Raw genomic sequence first — 18500 nt, forward strand, 5'->3', positions numbered from 1 at the left:
TACATCATATTAAGGTGTGCAATATGGCTGTTTGTTTATCACACTATGATGTCAATTAACTTCTTTCCAAGCAATGTATAGAAACAAGGAAAATGAAATTCAGTCAGCAACTACCATAACTACAATACTAGTTATCAATGAGTTTATGGAGATGATTATTTTTAATAAACTTGCTACCTATACAGAAAAAATTGATATCATTCCTAAAACACAGTACAGTTTCCAGAAATTAAACGGAACAAAAACTCTCTTGGAGGATTTCATAGATCTAATCAACACTGCTTAGAAAAAAATATCCTCAAAAGCTCTAGTCTAGCACAGTACAGTACCGATACTAAACACGTTATCCTGTGGGATGAAGCTTATCTTCTTCACAAAGCAGTTTTAAATATGAATGCCTTTTCAAAGAAAGTTAGGAAGGCCTTTTACACTAGCCTAACCTGAATCATAATACTTGCCACTCTCTCCCAAACATTTGGAGATTTTCATTTTATGTAATCATCAAAAATAGTTTTAATATTATTTATTAATATTAATTTCTTGCACACAGCAATTATGTTTAATGTAAACTGACTGTTGTATGTACCTTGTGTTCCTTGTTCTTTGATTTGATTTGTTTTTACAGACTGATGAGGTACTGTTATTATCACTATGAAATATTTATGCTTTCATTAAAGTTCATTACTGTGATTATCATGTAATTCTGTTGTTTAATAGCTGTGCCACAAATACTTTGAAATATTAAACTGTGACAAGACAAAATCTATGATTTTAAGTTGATCTTCTAGGAGCAAAGAGATTATGCCAACTTTATTTGCATTGCAGAATACAAAATATTAACAGCTACATAGAAACCTGTGCCAGTCCTCAGGCAACTAACTATATTACATATAAATACAACAACTATTATGGAAAAACCATCTGTAATTTTTATATTCCAGATATACTAAATACATTGCCTTTTGAAAACAGAACCCTTGCAAGTCATAGTACTCTAAAATGATCCCTAAGGTTACACCACGAAAGAGAAATATACACACTACACTAACTGACTTCCAAGTACAGTGATGCAACGTGAAATTTCTGGGTATCATGTGCATGTATGTGTGGAATACATATGAACTACTGCCAAGAATGCAACATATTAACTTAGCACAATAACATGTGCTGAGCTTACCTGAGGATGTCATCCTCAGGTAAGCTTAGCACGTGCTTCAAGGATATATGCAATTGCATTATACCTCATTTGAAACCAATATTATTAAAAAGGATATCACTCATTGTAAAAAATATTTTGATTATTATAAAAAAAGTTTTCCTGTAGAGTAAATACATTCATAAAATTGGAAAATGCATCATTTGTATTATCATTTATGTATGGTTACATAAAAATAGCTATTATTATTATTAGACACCTCCAGGGAGTCCAAAGACTCATCGAGGAAGGGCACCTGCTCTACAACTCCTTCAATCCACCAACTAACTGCAACTTCGAACCCACAGCCTTTTGGCTGGAGAGCGGATACACTAACCACTTTGCCAGCCAGGCTGGCATTTGTGCTTAATTTGAATTGATATCTGTAAATACTCTGTATATATGATGATGATAAAGTTATTGTAATGTATTTAAATATATATATATATATATATATATATTATTGTCATTATCATTTATTGAAGAGGTGAATGAAAAATTATACACATAACTACTAACTGTTTGTAACAAAATGTAAGCAGCCTTGTAATGAAAGTTGTATGACATTGGAAGTTTGTGCTTATATCCTTCTGTGTACATGTAAATTCTTTGAAAGAGAATAACCATTCTGTTGTTGTATTATTATAAAATAAAGAATAATAATAACAATGAAATCAAACAGCAGCTGCAGATGAAAACGAGGTTATGGAAGAATTATAAAGAGAAGGAGGGGTGGAGTGCAGCTGCATGAGGAATATAAGACTCAGGCCAGGAAAGTAACTAGTACAGCAAGAAAGACAAAACTGGAATGAGGGGAGATTAATCCCTAAGCCAATGAAAATCCAAGACCTTTTCATTATGTGGCCTGTAGGAGAAGAAATCAATGTGGAAGAATAACACTTAAATGAAAATGGAGGTCATATGACACAGTAGATTTTTTTTTAATGATCACTTTAGTTAGATACTTCAACCTGAAAAAGGAGGTTTTATTACTAGAAGGATGGGGAAGGTTCAATGCTCGGGAGTGCATGAGGTAAATGTGTTTCAAATACTAAGTACTCTGGATGTCAATAAGGCAGTGGAACTAGAGAGGGATTTGGGAAAGCATTTTAAGGAAACTGACAGCTTCAGTGAACTGGCTTATTAAATGAATGTCTGGCAATGGAAAAGGTGCCTGAAAAGGGTAAGACCATTGCATAAGGGTGGTGGTAGAATAGAAGTATCAAACTACAGACCAGTTTGTATTTCTTCCATTTCTGTTAAGATTTTGGAGAAACTGGTAAGAACTCATATACAGAACTGGGAAGATGAGGCAAATATTTATGCAGGCCAGCATCGATTTGTTAAGGGGCACTCCTGTTTTAGTAATTTGGTCGACTTTATGAAAAAAGTAACAAGATCTGCTGCCAATTTTTATTTTACACACACACACACATATATAGTGCATAAAATAATTAGTATTGGCATTAGTATGAGTTGGTTAAGAGATATTGTCCCAAAGAAAATCCTAAAGACTAACCAATTCCAATACACTTCTGACATCCTTCACTTCCAGTTTTTTATGTAACAATTAATGTACTGAAAATGTTTATTTTAATGAAGATTTTAATAAAGATGGAAATCAGTAGCACATCTAGGTTTTCAATGCCTCTTGGCAAATTCATTGTTAAGCATCTTTTATAGTGTGACAATTTCAATAAGTAGTTTTGATAAGTGTGACAATTTCGACAAGTTCTGTAGGCTTCACATATATCCCATTCTTTACTGAAAATTCCACACATCTAGCAACTTGTTATTATTATTATTATACATGACACCTCCAAGGAGTCCGAAGACTCATCGCGGGAGGACACCCTATTGTACAACTCTCCATCTCCACCACTACACCAAACCTTTACTACCAATCAACAACATCAGCACCATCTACTGCCCACCACCACCACAGCTAGTATTTTTTGTTTGTAAATTACGTGCGTTCTGAAGGGCCGATTTGTCTGTATGTGGGAAGAAAAACCTGAGTTTCCAGGAGAAAAAGCCCTGCTATCTCCATATGAGATTGGCTAACGTACCTTCAATTGAAAATGTCTGTATATAAAGATTTCTCCCATCACAACGAGAATCGAACTTGTGCCCTTTCCAATCGAAGGGTGCAACATACCGTCGTTCTTCCAATTCCGCTACACAGGCGCTTAAAAAAAGTCCCTTTGCAATCCTGTTTCACTACATTTATCGGAAACGCTACTAATGAAGCACTACAACAATGACCTGTATAGTCTTACCATTATTTTTTAACTTGGCAAGATAAAACTGCATGATCACTCTCCCCAATTAGATACAGAGCAACCACCTTGATTATGGATACGTCTTTTGATGCTATTAGATCTTGCAGTATCAAACTCCTCCATCATGTGCTGTTTCAGATAACTGCCTCTTAGTAGTTGTATAAATTCCATTTCCATTCCGCCATGTATTCTTTCCTCTTTCGAATCTATCCCCACAGTTGAAGTCCCCCGAAATTATTTGTCCTGCAGTCACTGTACTAATCTGCTAATGCATGGCACTGCTTTTTTTTTTCTGTGTATCTCGAACCTACAGTAGCAGCCAATTTTGTGAATGTGCAAAAGAACTGGCATTGCTTCTGATATATAAGTATCAGTTCTGGCAGGATTACAGGGAAGTGGAAAGAGGATAAGCCAGTTTCATTGCATAAAGGTGACTCTAACACAGAAAATAGCAAACTACAGACCGATTGGTACATTAGTGGTGGTTGTTAAAGTATCGAAAATGTTGGTTAAAAGTAAAATCTAACAGTGGATGGATAGGGAAACAATAACCTATACTGGAAGCACAGCTTTGAAAAGGGTAATTTCCTGCCTTAGTAATTTATTCACATTTTACAATGAAGTGACAGCAGAACTGGATAAAGGAAATGTATACACCATGATACTACTGCACTTTGCAAAGGCATTTGGGAGAATACCATATAAAACTTTACAAAAAAATTAGAGCAAATGGTATGGATAAAGAGGTGGCTGACAGACAGAGAGACAGATGCCAAAGAGTAGTCTATGGTGGAGTAGAATCTAGAAGAATGAGATTGACTAGTGAAGTACCTCAAGGCTCTGTGCTAGGGTTGCTACTCTTTAATTTGTATACCAATGATACAGGGAAAGATTTAAGCAGAGATATTCAGTTTGCTGATGATGGAAAATTGGGGAGAATAATAGTTAATAAAGGTGATATAGTATAAAATTTCTTGTGACTCGTTAAATTAATTAACTTATCGAGTTCGATTTTAAAGAGCTTTCCAAACATATATAAAATAGAATTTATGTGGTAATTAAATAAATGAAATAAATTTTCTGTAAAATACATAAAATAATTTCCATTAAGTTGAATGTAAAATGGAAAAAAGGGGATTCCCAGAAATTAGAATGATGACTAAGAAAAAACAAATGTTTGCCAAGTCTTGCAAACATGAAAATATGCAACCACGATAGAGACACACAAGCAGAGGGAGCCGAAGTGACATCATGCTGGCAAGTAATCCTGGAAACTATACCATAGTAACAAAGAATTATTATTATTATCATTATTACCCAAGACCGCATGGAGTCAAAGACTCATCTAGGAGGTCCTCTTATCATACACACACACACACACAGCTCATCATACCATGCTTTAAACACACTCAAATTCTCTACAGATACCACACTCTCAGGGAAGGCATTCCAATCATTCACAACTCTGCATGAAAAAAAACCTGCTTCTCACTCCCCTGCTAACACCCTCTTTATACAGTTTCCAGGGATGACCTCTGGTTCTTCCCTGATCTCCCACTATTTTCTGTAGAACCTCTCCAGCATTGATCCCATAACAACCCCTTAATAACTTATAGGTCTCTATCATATCTCCCCTCTTTCTCCTGTCCACCAGACTCTGCAAGTTGCATCTTCTCAATCTTTCCTCATACTCGACATTCCAGAGGTTAGAAACTACCTTAGTCAGTCGCCTCTGGACCCTTTCCAACATCTCTTCATCCTTCTGAAAACCCGGTGACCAAATCTGGACACAATAGTCCATGTGTGGCCTTATACAATGGAACAAGAATCTCCCTACTTCTATAAGTCAGTGTCCTCTGCATCATTCCCAGAAGCCTTTATGTTGTCTTCACAATTTTGGCTGTGTCCCCCCTAAATTTCAGATCCTTATCCGCTATCACCCCCAGATCTCTTATTTCCTCCACCTCCGACAATATATCCTCACCAAGCATGAATTCTGCATCTCATTACATCCCCATTCCCATGCCCAATCACTCATTTTATTCAAGTCTTCTTGTAAGGCCACAACATCTTCTCTACTCTTCATGGTTCATTCCAACTTTGCATCATCTGCAAACAACTGAATATCTCCATCCAAATCTTCACTAATATCATTAATATACAAGTTAAACAGTAATAGCCCTAAAACAGACCCCTGAGGCACTCCGCTAGTGACTTTCCTTTTCCTGGATATCGCTCCCTCATACACAACTTGTTAATACCTATCAGATAGCCAGTCTCCAATCCAATGCAGCAATCTAATATCTAACCCTATCCACTCTAGTTTGACTATCAACTTATCATGTGGTAATCTAAGTATAAGACTGTGTATCCTTCTCCTCTGTCCATGGAAGCAGTCACCGTATTGTAATAAGTAAGTGGATTACTAAAATATGACCTCACTTTAGTAAATCCATGCTGTCCATGAAAGACAATACCATTGTTGTCAACCCAATTCTGAATCCTAGTTCTCACAAGCTTCTCCAACAACTTAATTACAACACCTGACACACAGATAGGCCTATAGTTTGAAGCTGGAGTTCTATCATCTCCTTTATGAAATGGCACAATCTTGCCCTCCTTCCACTCCTTTGGAACTTGATTAGAGAAGATATAAGAGGACTGAGATGGACCAAGAGGGTTCTTGATTTTTAGACTGTCAGTTTTTTTTTCTTTTCTAAGAGGATGGAGTTCCAGGTGTGTGGAACTCCATCCTCTGAGAAAAGAATGGATGGAGTTCCACACACCTGGAACTCCATCCTTTCCTCTGAGAAAAGGATGGAGTTCCAGGTGTGTGGAACTCCATCCATTCTTTTCTCAGAGGATGGAGTTCCAGGTGTGTGGAGGCAAAGCTGTTATAGATGGAGCTCCTGTTTGAATGTATGGTCGTGCTAGGAGAGTGCTACTTCCGTGGTCATAACAAAGACTTCAGCAGTTCCTTTCCTGTTACTGATGGGAAATCACAGTGGCAGTACTGACAGAAGAATCACTCCGATCTTCTCCAGCAATTCCCAGAGTGAGAACCGCCACAAAGTCCAAGCAATGATCGTAACCGATGACGAAGATGTATCTGAAGTTTTGTGCAATTGACTGAAAGGTGTATGTAAAAGGTTATTGTAAGTAAGCACATTTTGTTAATGTTTTGGAAAGGTATCATTGTAATTAGTATGTGTAATGAGTGTGCTTACAGGTATTTGTTATTGAAATGTTAAGTAATGAGTTATGGTTACAAAAGAGGTATATTGATTGTAAATGTGTACATATAATGGAAGGAATTAAGTTAAGATGTAACCTATGGAATAGCTACATATGTATTATAAATAAGTTAGCTTTGTGATGGAATCAAGTAACTGTTATGTGCAAAGTTCTAAATTGTATGTTGCAGCTACTGTGTATTTGAATAGGTTGAGAAAGACTACCTCTCCCCCTAGATATGTGTATACTGTACTTTCTTACTAGCTTAAAATAAAATGTTTTGTTTGTTTAACTACTTTGCCTGATCTATTGCCAGTGCACTATCTCTAAAAAATTAGCAAACCTGTGTGCACTTTAGATTGAGAATTGCCATGACTTGCTATAGGAAAATATTTGTATTAAATAAGATCTTGCATGTGTTCCTTACCTTAATTCTCAAACTACATAAACAATTAGAATGGTGCAGTCATTAATCAAAATAAATTTTTCTGATTGATTAGTGCAAGAATTGGTAATCTGTATATCGTAGATAGGTTGATAACTTAAAGTCTGTTTACTAGCAGTGGGAACACAGAATAAAATTAGGTAGGATTAATAGTGAGACGTATGTTAAGCAGATTAAAGTTAAAGTAAAGGTAAAGCAGTGTAAAGTTAGATGCTGGGAGTGCAGCGCGTACAAGGTTAATAAAGGTGCAGTTGAATTTAAAATACAAGACAGTAAGGAAATAAAATGTTACAATGGCACAGTAGACAACCATAAAATATAACAATAGAATTTCTGCAGGATGCTTTAAATTAATTGGCATTGTGGGCAAAGGATAATGATTGTCAAATGAATGTTGCAAAATGTAAGGTTATGCACTGCAGGTTGCATATTGCAAATGTTGCATATGGTGTACCATGTTGTTGTTATTGGATTGCAGGAAATTGATGAGACTAGGGACTTTGGGTAATGGTGGACAGAGAGTTGAGGTTCAGAAACACACATTGCAAAAGTTGGTAAAATGGTTTCAGGGCAGTTCGGCCAATTATTTTCCAATCAAAATCTCGTCCATTCCCTCGATTTCGTCCATTACTTTTCTTGTCCAGTAGGACATTTCATCCAATCCTATTCCTTCCAATGCTATTTGTCCAATTGAAAATAATTGGATGAAATGCCCTGAAAGCACCTGGGTTTGAGGTTATTCGTCCAATGCTATTTGTTCAATTCTTCATATTAGTCCAAGGAGTTATAAGCAACTTGTCAATTGATAATAGTCAATTGACGTTAGCATTTTTTTCCTTAAAATTTGGCAGTGCTGAATATGGCAGAAATTGTGATGAGTGACAGGGGTAAACCAATGCTTTATCAACAAAATTATTGTTATCATTTTCATTCTTATAACAAGAATAAGACTAGACAGTATTGGCGATGAGAAGTTTGTGACGGTTGCAATGCTAGGTGCATCACAACTGCCAGTTTAGGCAACATTCTGGTGTATAAAGACGGCAAGGACGATCACAAACATGAATCAGGCGCGGACGGAGAGGTTAGGAAAGTTAAAAATAATCTAAAGAGAAGGGTGCAAGACAATATGCATGGTCCACCCTCACACGTTATGCATATAGTTATAGGACAAGTTCAGCAAGATGAAGTATTACTTATGTTGCCAGAGAGGAATAGTTTACGAAGGCAAGTCAACAGATGGCAGAACACTGCAAGGCCTCATACTCCCGCAAATTTGGTTGGCGTTGAGATACCAGAAGAATATCAACTAACATTAAATCATGACAGATTTCTTTTTTATGATTCTGGTGTACAGGATGAGGATCATCTTCTTGGTTTTGCCACAACAAAGAACCTAAGATTACTTGGAGCGTGTGACATCTTCTCCAATGGCAAATTTAAAACTACAACCTCACAATTTGCTCAGTTGTTTACTATGCATGGAATATTTTGAGAGCATGTCATGCCTCTGGTGTATGCTATAACTCCCGCAAAAACTGAAACTACATATCGGTCAATATACCAGCATGTTGTGAACACTGCAAAACAAGCAGGAATCATTGTGAATCCACATACTGTTATGATGGATTTCGAGCTGGCGAATATGAATGCTGCATGGGAGATATTTCCTAATGCAAATATAAAGTGTCTATTTCACTTTTCTCAGGCCCTTTGGCGACATATGGCAGCTTTGGGTCTGTCACAGCAGTATAAAGTTGCAGGAAGTCCTATACGTGAAGAAGCATTATTGCTGTTCGGCTTGCTATTTGTGCCAATTGATGACGTACTTGAAGTATTTGACTACACTACATTGCAGAGAGTGTTTTGGAAGACCTGGAAGGAATGATAGAGTATATTGAACATGTTTACATCAGATGGCGTCGAGCTCGAGGGCATGGGGGGGCAGAAAACGCTCGCTTTTCACCTGAGGTATGGAATGGCCATGATTTGGTCATGAATGGGACACAGAGAACCAACAATTCTGTAGAAGGTTCTCATAACAAATTCCAAAAGTTGATCGTGGTTTACCATCCATCACTTTGGAGGCTCATCGACCTCAATAAAGGTCGAAACTAGTCTGGGTAGTGGCCCTTCCTTTAATGCATAACATTATACATATCCGCAAGGAGATGTGTTTTGCATTATGGAAGATACTGATATACGAGTGATGTTAGCTTGCGCCACCTTTGCAACGAGTTTCCCGGTGTTGTACCACCTTACCCCAGTCCTGAAGATACTTTCAGGCACAAACTTTGTTTGCTCACACTTGGATAAAGGATTAAACTAAATTTATTATAGTCTAACCAAGTGAAAAATAAACTTTCAACATCATTCTCTAAATCCAGAGTAATTTAATAAAAAGGTGGCACACCATTTGGCAACTCCTATAGGTAGAGATGACCTTGCTAATGCTTCTGCCTGGTATCTCCACTTGGGCCTGGCTCCCACTGAAGAGACCTCAATAAAGGTCGAAACTAGTTTGAGTAGTGGCCCTTCCCTTAATGCATAACAATATACATATCCGCAAGGAGATGTGGTTTGCATTATGGGAGATACTGAGATAGGAGTGATGTTAGCTTGCTCCACCTTTGCAATGAGTTGCCCGCTATTGTACCACCTTACCCCAGTCCTAAAGATACTTTCAAGCGCAAACTTTGTTTGCTCACACTTGGATAAAGGATTAAACTAAATTTATTATTATTGGAGGTTCATCAATTCCCTGAAGGAGAAACATAGGCAGAACAAACAAGATATAACATACCTTCTTCGAGGTCAATGAAATATCACGGGTCCTGTGAATAGCCTCTACCTGCGTAACCAAGAACGCATTTTCTCCCTAGTACAGCAATATCCTCAGTACAAGGCTGAAAACAGATTCAACATGTACCTGGGGTCAATCGCTTATCGTTTGAAGGTAAACCCAGCCAAGGTAGTCAATGAGGAAGACTAAATTCTCCAAACACGACAGATTTCAAAATCCATTATCTCATTTTCACGTCATTTCTGAATTAATTCTGTTGTTTCCTTATTTGATTTGTTATAATTAAAAGCTCACATACATATCTTGTAGAAATTAAAACAAGTGGCTCAGAATTACTCTGGCATTTTCACTCAGAAAAAATCTAGATTGAACATAGTAATATATAAGACAGTGATATATAGGACAAATTGAGATTGGACAAAATGTCCGACCAGACAAGTGTTCCCTTGGACAAACTTATAAAAGGACAAAAAATCTTGGACATCTGCCCTCAAACCAGTAAAATAGCTCAAAGAATTACTTGAATGGTGAACAATGTACTAACAAATAAAGATAAGGAAGTTATCCCTCTTTATAAAGCTGTGATTCAGTTGCATCTTGACCACTGTGCACAGATTTCTAAAATGGGTTTCTTGGGGATCGGGAGTAGGGTTGACGCCTGTCCTGAATTAGGTGGGACATCTCGAATTTTAAGAAACATTTCAGCATCCCGAATTACACTTAAGTGGGACAACTTATGCGGTGATTTTGCGAGAATTCTTAGCGAGTGTTAGTGACATTTTTAAATTTATATCCACAATGTGTACCATGCAAAAATATCTGTGTTTTGGGGTTTTCATTGATCAAATTCTGCTCAGATGACTTAGATTCCCATAGATTGTAATGCTAGTTGTGATTCGATTAACTGATAATCTTTACTTGTAATATGAAATAAGCATGTTCGTGGCCTAATGTGTTTATGTGATTTATCACCATAATTATTGTATATTATGTTGGCAGCAGTGAAATCACTGCCCAGTGATGTTATACATTATCATAGCCTTCTAAAATCTAGATACATATGACTTTGCTCAACGTCAACGAATGAATGCTATGAGTTGGTTGTTTTTTACATTGAGTTTGACTTGATTTTTCATTGTTTAAAGGAGAAGTCGTGGCATTTTTTTTTTCAGAGGAAGAGGTAAGTTATTATTATGATCAATGATTGAGAGATAGCATGTTCTTAAGTTTTGTGGGATACTAAATTGTTATTTCTTTTCTTTTTCTTTTTTTCATAATTGCTTTCTGCACAACATTAGTCACTGATAGTGAACTGGAGCCGTATTGCACAACATTAGTTTCACGATGTTTCAAGTGATAGTGAAAAAGAGAAGTAAAGCAAAAAAATGAAGCTTTTATGTGTGTACAGAAGTGTTTGGGAAGGGAAATATCCATGGTTGAAGCCATACGGAACAAACTCTTTTAAAGCATTCTGTAATATTGGCTTCCGTGAATTCAGTATTGCACATGGTGGAGAAAATGAAGTTAAAAACATTCAAACAGTGAATATCCACACAAAGAAAGAGAACAGTAGCAAACAGGGAATGAAATTGGAAAGAAGTTTTTTTATATCATCTGAAACGAAAAGAAAATCAGTAACAGCTGCAAAATAAGGTTTGGTTTATCACGCAGTGAAACATAATTTATCATATTCAAGTATGGATTGTGCCAATAAAATGTGTCCTGTTATATATAATGACTCTTAAATTGCTTTAAAGGTTCAATGTGGTAGGACAAAGGCTAAAATGCTTGTCTGCAATGTAATGGCCCCTGAATCAGTCTCCGAAGTTACCAGAGATCTAAAAAAAGTAGGTTACTTTTCTATAGCAACTGATGCAAGTAACAGAAAGTTGTGGCCTCTGTGTGTAAGATATTTCACAGCTGAAAAGGGCATTGAATGTAAGGTTCTTGATTTTTATGAGGATCCAGAAGAGAATTCAGATTCAGTTTTTTTAAATATCAAAAGTTGTCTTTAAGAGCATTCCCTGAGCCTAGACAATGTCACAAGCTACAGCGCAGACAAAGGCAGTGTTAATTTTGGGAAGAAACATTCAGTGTATCAGTTATTATCTAAGGCAAATAACAAAATAATAAAAGCCAATTGTTCAGCTCACATCATACATAACACGTGTAAGCATGCATGTGATGCACTAAATATAGATATAGAAACAGTTGTTCTCAAAGTTTATAACTACTTTTCTTGTTCTGCCAAAAGGAGAGAAGAGTTGCAGAGATATTTTGAGTTTGTTGATTTAGAATGGCAAGAGGTTCTGAGGCATGTTTGTACTAGATGGCTTTCCTTAAAACCTGCAGCTGATAGACTTTTACTTAACTGAGATGCTATTGAGAGCTACTTTTAAAGCATTGAAGAATGTCCTGTTTTTCTGAGGAAAATATCTGATGGCATGAAGGTCATCCAAGCCAAACTATACTTTTTATTTTTCTCAAATGTTTCAACCATTTTATGTATCAAACTCCTAGAAAAAGAAGACTTGAGTGCATCAGAGGCATTTGAAGTAGTCAGTGTTTTACAAAACAAACTTCTTAAAAGACAAGAGGACAGGTTCTTTGGAAATGCCACTGAAGAGATATTAGAAGCCATGATCCCTCAAGAAAGCAATCAGTGCAAGTCAGACTTTCTTAAGTTCCACGAGAAAACTTTAAGCCATTTGGAGAAATCATTTGACTTCACAGAAAACAATCTTTTTAGTCTGCTGCAGAACTTAAACCTCCAAAGTGAATTGTCTTTCAAGCATCTCAAAGAGACTGTGAAATCACTTAATCTAGAATCTGATTTAGCCTGGATGAGTTTTATGAGGAATTCTGCCTGAGTTGTGACAAAATAAATACCACTAAAGTGGACTATACAGCAGGCAAAACCTTAGGTATGAAATGAAAGGAGATTATTCAGAATACTGGTAAAGAAAACATTCCCAATCTCTATAAGCTCATATAGTTTGTTTTAAGCATTCCTGGTAGTAATGCCTTTGTATGAATTTAAAATGGAGAGACTCAAGAAACAAGTGCTCAGCTGACCTCATAAAAAGTGAAATCATCATTTCAAAAACTGTTAGAGATACTTGAAAGGACTATTTTGTTTGAGCAAAACAAAACAGACAGCTTTTAGAAGCAGCCAAATCAAATATGAAGTACAGTTTCAAATCTCAAATTTCAAGAACAGGTAAGCTTGTGCTCCTCAGTATTTTCTCCACATTAAAAGTGTTTCAAGTGATATTATAGTGAATTTTGTGCATTTTTAAGGTAAAATCATAGAAACTAAACTTTAAAATACAAATATTATTAAATCACTAATACCAATACCAATACCAATGTATTCAATCTTTTAATTTTTTATAAGGTTAGAATTACATATTGAACTTTGGCTTTTTCATGTTTTAATTTGAGAGAGGGGAAGACTTTAATATTCGATAAGTGTGTCCCTCATTAGACTTACCAAAAGGTGGTAACCCTAATCGGGAGGTGGTAGAGAGGATTTAAAGAAGAGTAACTAAGCTGGTGACAAGAATGTGGAATGTTCCCTACTGGGATAGGTTCAAGGTGTGTGGGTTACAAAGTTTAGTTGATAGGCAGAAAAGAGGATGGACATAATAGAAACTTATGATATTAAAGGGGTTTTATAAAATTGATGCCAAGGAAATTTTTCAATATATGAGAACTGGGAGTCATCTGTGGAAGTTGTGAAAGATTATGGATAATAAAGCACACAGATCAGAAATTTTTGCATAGAGAGTGGTAAATGAGTGGAATAGATTGACAGAATTAGTTGCACATTCCCTGAACAGTGAATGGGTTATGATATGAGAGGTATGATAGTCTTTGTGTGTGAGAATGATAGTTTGTCTCTGAACTCCATGGATATACCATTAATAATAATAATAATATGAAAATAAATGACTTTCAGATATACAAAGTTAAAAAAAAAGTTTTAGAGAAGATATTATTTGTCACTCATTTTTAAATCAACTCCCTGTGAAAATACTTAAAAAGAATTAAGCATTTATGTTGTCTCCCTACTTGGGAGAAGGGAGACGACATCAGGTAACACTGAGCCCAGTGGAGTCTAGAGGGGATAATGCTGGGTATAGAAACAGTGGCATATACATGCTTTATACTAATGTCAGAAGTATCCGACCAGAAGAGTGACTAGTGTGGTAAGGCAAGCGAAACTGGAATATGAGAGGAGATTGGCCCTAAAATCCAAAGAAAATCCTAGGGAATTTTTTACCTATGTGGCCAGTGACTGTGGAAGAATGATATTGTGGGATAAAAATGGGAATAGAGTGACTGATGCAGAGGACATAGTGGAATTATTCAATGAACACTTTATTGGAGTATTTCATCCTATCAGTTTTAATGCTAGAGGGATAGGGCAGGTTCGAGGTTTAGAGGTACAGGAGGAGAGTGTGTTTCAGATACTGAGTACTCTGGATGTCAGTAAAGCTTTGGGACTGGATGGTATTTCACCACGAGTTTTGAGAGATAGGAATTGGTGGGGAATTGGTGGCAGGATAGGAATTGGTGGTGCAGATAGCATCAGCCTGGCCAAAAATTATTGGGATCACTGAGACATAGTTGACAAAAGAGGATAAAATAACAGGAATAGAAGTCACTGGGTACAGCATTTTTAGGCAGGATAGGAGGGGAAAGTGTGGTGCTGGGGTACTGCTTATGATAAGTGATGACCTATGTCCTCTAAGAGTGGAGGCTTTGGAAGGAAGCAAGACAAATGATTATGAGAGCATATGGTGTGAGGTAGAGGTAGGCAAGACAGGATATTTAGTGGGATGCTGCTACAGACCCAAAAGTACAAAGGATAGGGACCAAAAGATGTTTAGACAGTTAAGTTTGACAAGTGCAAGAAGAATGATTGTTATGGGAGATTTTAACTACAGTAGTATAAATTGGAGAGAGGAAGTGCATGTAGCAATAAGGGAATGGAATTTCTAGAATTTTTGTTGCATGTTACATGTTTCCTCTGTTACATGTTGTCTAAGACAAATGTCTTAGGCAACATGTAATAGAGGGAACAAGAGGTTCAAGAGTTTTGGATTTGGTTATAGCATCAGAAGAGTTGATAATAACTGAGATGACATCTCTCCCACCAGTTGGAGAGAGTAACCATATGGTTTTGACCTTGGAAAATGAATAGACATGCAGGAGTATCAAAGAGACGGGAACTTATGTGGAATTATAAAGCAGGTGATTATAATAGTCTTAGACGTCAACTTTGGGAAGTTTCATGGAGGGAGGAATTGGAAGGCCAGGATATCATTAATGCGTGGGAAATTGTGAAAGAATATTTGTTAGCAGCAATGGTAAGTTGTATACCAAGAGTGAAGAAGAGGACACAATTTGGAGTAAAGCGGATGACAAGCAATATTAAACAGGAATTGCATGCAAAAAAGAGGCTATGGAATAGATATAAGGAGACAGGTGAAGAGAAGATGCATGAAGAATATAAGACACAGACCAGAAGAGTGACTAGTGTGGTAAGGCAAGCGAAACTGGAATATGAGAGGAGATTGGCCCTAAAATCCAAAGAAAATCCTAGGGAATTTTTTACCTATGTGGCCAGTGACTGTGGAAGAATGATATTGTGGGATAAAAATGGGAATAGAGTGACTGATGCAGAGGACATAGTGGAATTATTCAATGAACACTTTATTGGAGTATTTCATCCTATCAGTTTTAATGCTAGAGGGATAGGGCAGGTTCGAGGTTTAGAGGTACAGGAGGAGAGTGTGTTTCAGATACTGAGTACTCTGGATGTCAGTAAAGCTTTGGGACTGGATGGTATTTCACCACGAGTTTTGAGAGAATGTGCTAGGGAACTGACAGTGCCTTTAACCTGGCTTTTCAATGAAAGTCTGGCTGCAGGAAAGGTGCCCAGAGAATGGAAGGAAGGTATGATAGTGCTATTGCATAAGGGTGGTAACAGACTGGAAGTGTCTAATTATAGGCCAGTTTGTGTGTCATCAGTAGTTGTTAAGATATTGGGGAAAGTAGTGAAGGACTGTATACAGCATTGGGCAGATGAGGGTAATGTTATCTGTGAGAGTCAACATGGATTTGTGAAAGGGTGCTCTTGTTTTAGCAATATGCTAGCCTTTTATGATAAAGATACAAAGAGCATTAGATGAGGGAAAGGCATATACTGCAATTTTCTTAGACTTCGCAAAGGTATTTCACAGGGTGCCACATGATAAGCTGATATTTAAGTTGCAGCACATGGGTCTGGATGTCAGATTGGTCAACTGGATTCAGGATTTGCTGTCTAATAGGTATCAGAGAGTTGTGTATGGTGGAGCAGTTTCATGGAGGCAGAAGATTACAAGTGGGGTCCCACAGGGCTCAGTATTAGGACCTATATTGTTTAACCTTTATATCAATGACATTGCCAGTGGATTGCAAGGGGATATTCAGTTGTCTGTGGATAATGCAAAGCTGGGAAGGATTATTAGTAATAGTGTAGATGTAGTAGCCCTGCAAAAGGATTTGAATAAGCTAGATAGATGGGCAAATGAATGGGGGTGTCAGTTTAATGCAGCAAAATGTAAGGTCTTGAGGTTTGGAAAACATCGATGGGATGCTGCATACTCTATGGGAGGAGTTATACCGGAGGAAGTAGGGGAGACAAGAGATCTGGGGTTGATGATTGATAGAAACCTGAAATTTAGGGGACATATTGCAAAGGTGGTGAAGGTAACACAAAGGATTGCTGCAATTATGAGAAGGACACTGACCTGCAGAGATAAAAGGGTTATCATTCCGTTGTATAAGTCTCTGATCAGACCACGCTTAGACTATTGTTCTCAGATTTGGTCCACAGGATTTGATGGGGATAAATTAACTGTCGAAAGGGTTCAAAGATGGATGACAAATATGGTTTCAGGACTGTACAATTTTGGTTATGAGGATCGGCTGAGGGAATGTGGACTGCAGAGTTTGGTGGATTGAAAAAGGAGAGGTGATATGATTGTGACTTTTAAACTGTTGAGAGGTGGTTACAGGGTTGACACTGGGGAATTCTTTCACTTGGTTGAACAGCAGGAAGGAGTGATGACAAGAGGCCATCCCTGGAAGTTATGAAAGGAAACTGCGAGCAAGAGGGTGAGGAGTGGTTTCTTTGCATGGAGGGTGGTTGAACCATGGAATGGATTGCCTGATGGAGTGGTGAGAGCGAGAACAGTCAATGAGTTTAAGGAGTGGTATGATAGACTTTGTGTTTCTGGGGGGGGGGACCTCCCCTCAATGAGCCTTTTGACTCCATGGAGGCCTGAATAATAATAATAATAATTTTTACAACAGAGAAACTACTTCAGAACAATTTACAAAGAAATCAAAATTTTTTTCAATCTATTCAATATATGTTGTTTAAGGTGACTTACCTCTGGAAATGTCTTTGCATGTGATGACTAAGGACCTTTTTCAATATAAATTTATATAGCTTATCCATTAAAATGCTTTGCCATGCATTGTATTATGATATTACTATTACGTGACCCCTCAAAAGAGTCCATACACTCATTAAGGAAGGGCACCTACTCTACAGCTTTCTGTCTCCTGCAACTTAATCCATCAACTACAGGGAACTGCAACTTATAATCATTGTCTATTGCCCACCACCACTAGTATTTTTTTTTTGTCTGTAAAATGCATGTTTACTCGAGCTGCTTTTCTGTATGCAAGATGAAAAAACCTGAGTTTCCAAGAGAAAAACCCTGCTACCTCTGTATGAGATTGGCTAACTCATGTTCAATTGAAAAAAACATGTAAAGATTGCTTTTGTCATGATGAGAATCAAACTTAGGTGTTTTCCAATCAATGGGCACAATTCACTGTCATTCTTTTTTTTTTTTTTGTATGAATTACAAATATCTTCTAACATGATAATCTTAGATTATAAATTATATCCTAAGATAAATTATAAATGTTTCCTAAGATTATAATCTTAAATTATCTTCTGAGATTACTGGATGGCTACAAAACTGAGAGAGGGGGAGAACACACACACACACACACACACACACACACACACACACACACACACACACACACACACACACACACAACAAACAGGTTTTAGACTAAATAAGGACAAAAACTTTATCATTCATGTTGAACAAAAGAAGGGTTTTATTTATGAACTTGTGAATGCACTGCAAGGTTACTTGATCTTGAAAACACTTTACCACATGTAGAACAAAAGAATGGTTTTTCATGTGTATGAACTCTTAAATGTTCTCTGAGAGCAGCTGACCTCAAAAAGGCCTTACCACATGTCGAACAGAGGAACAGCTTTTCTTGTGTATGAACTCTTAAATGTATTGCTAAACTACTGGATCTTGAAAATGCTTTACCACATGTTGAACAAAGGAATGGTTTTTCTTGTGTGTGAACTCTTAAATGTTCCCTAAGAGCAGTTGACCTCGAAAATGCTTTGCCACAAGTGGAACAAAGGAATAGCTTTTCTTTATGAAC

General features: G+C 37.0%; 1 protein-coding gene across 1 annotated transcript in view; it reads right to left on the bottom strand.

Moving 5' to 3' along the window:
* The window catches only part of LOC150098686 (uncharacterized), an 81551-nt gene extending 63414 nt beyond the window's left edge, over positions 1-18137 (bottom strand). The window contains exon 1 of the mRNA XM_090405229.1: positions 17408-18137. The gene's annotated coding sequence lies outside the window, so the exon portion shown is untranslated. The remainder of the gene's footprint in view (positions 1-17407) is intronic.
* Positions 18138-18500: the final 363 nt, after the last annotated feature.

The sequence above is a fragment of the Typopeltis vanoorti genome, chromosome 15 (assembly GCF_054136105.1).
Source record: "Typopeltis vanoorti isolate ZY-2024b chromosome 15, IOZ_Tvanoo_1.0, whole genome shotgun sequence".
Lineage (NCBI taxonomy): Eukaryota > Metazoa > Arthropoda > Arachnida > Uropygi > Thelyphonidae > Typopeltis > Typopeltis vanoorti.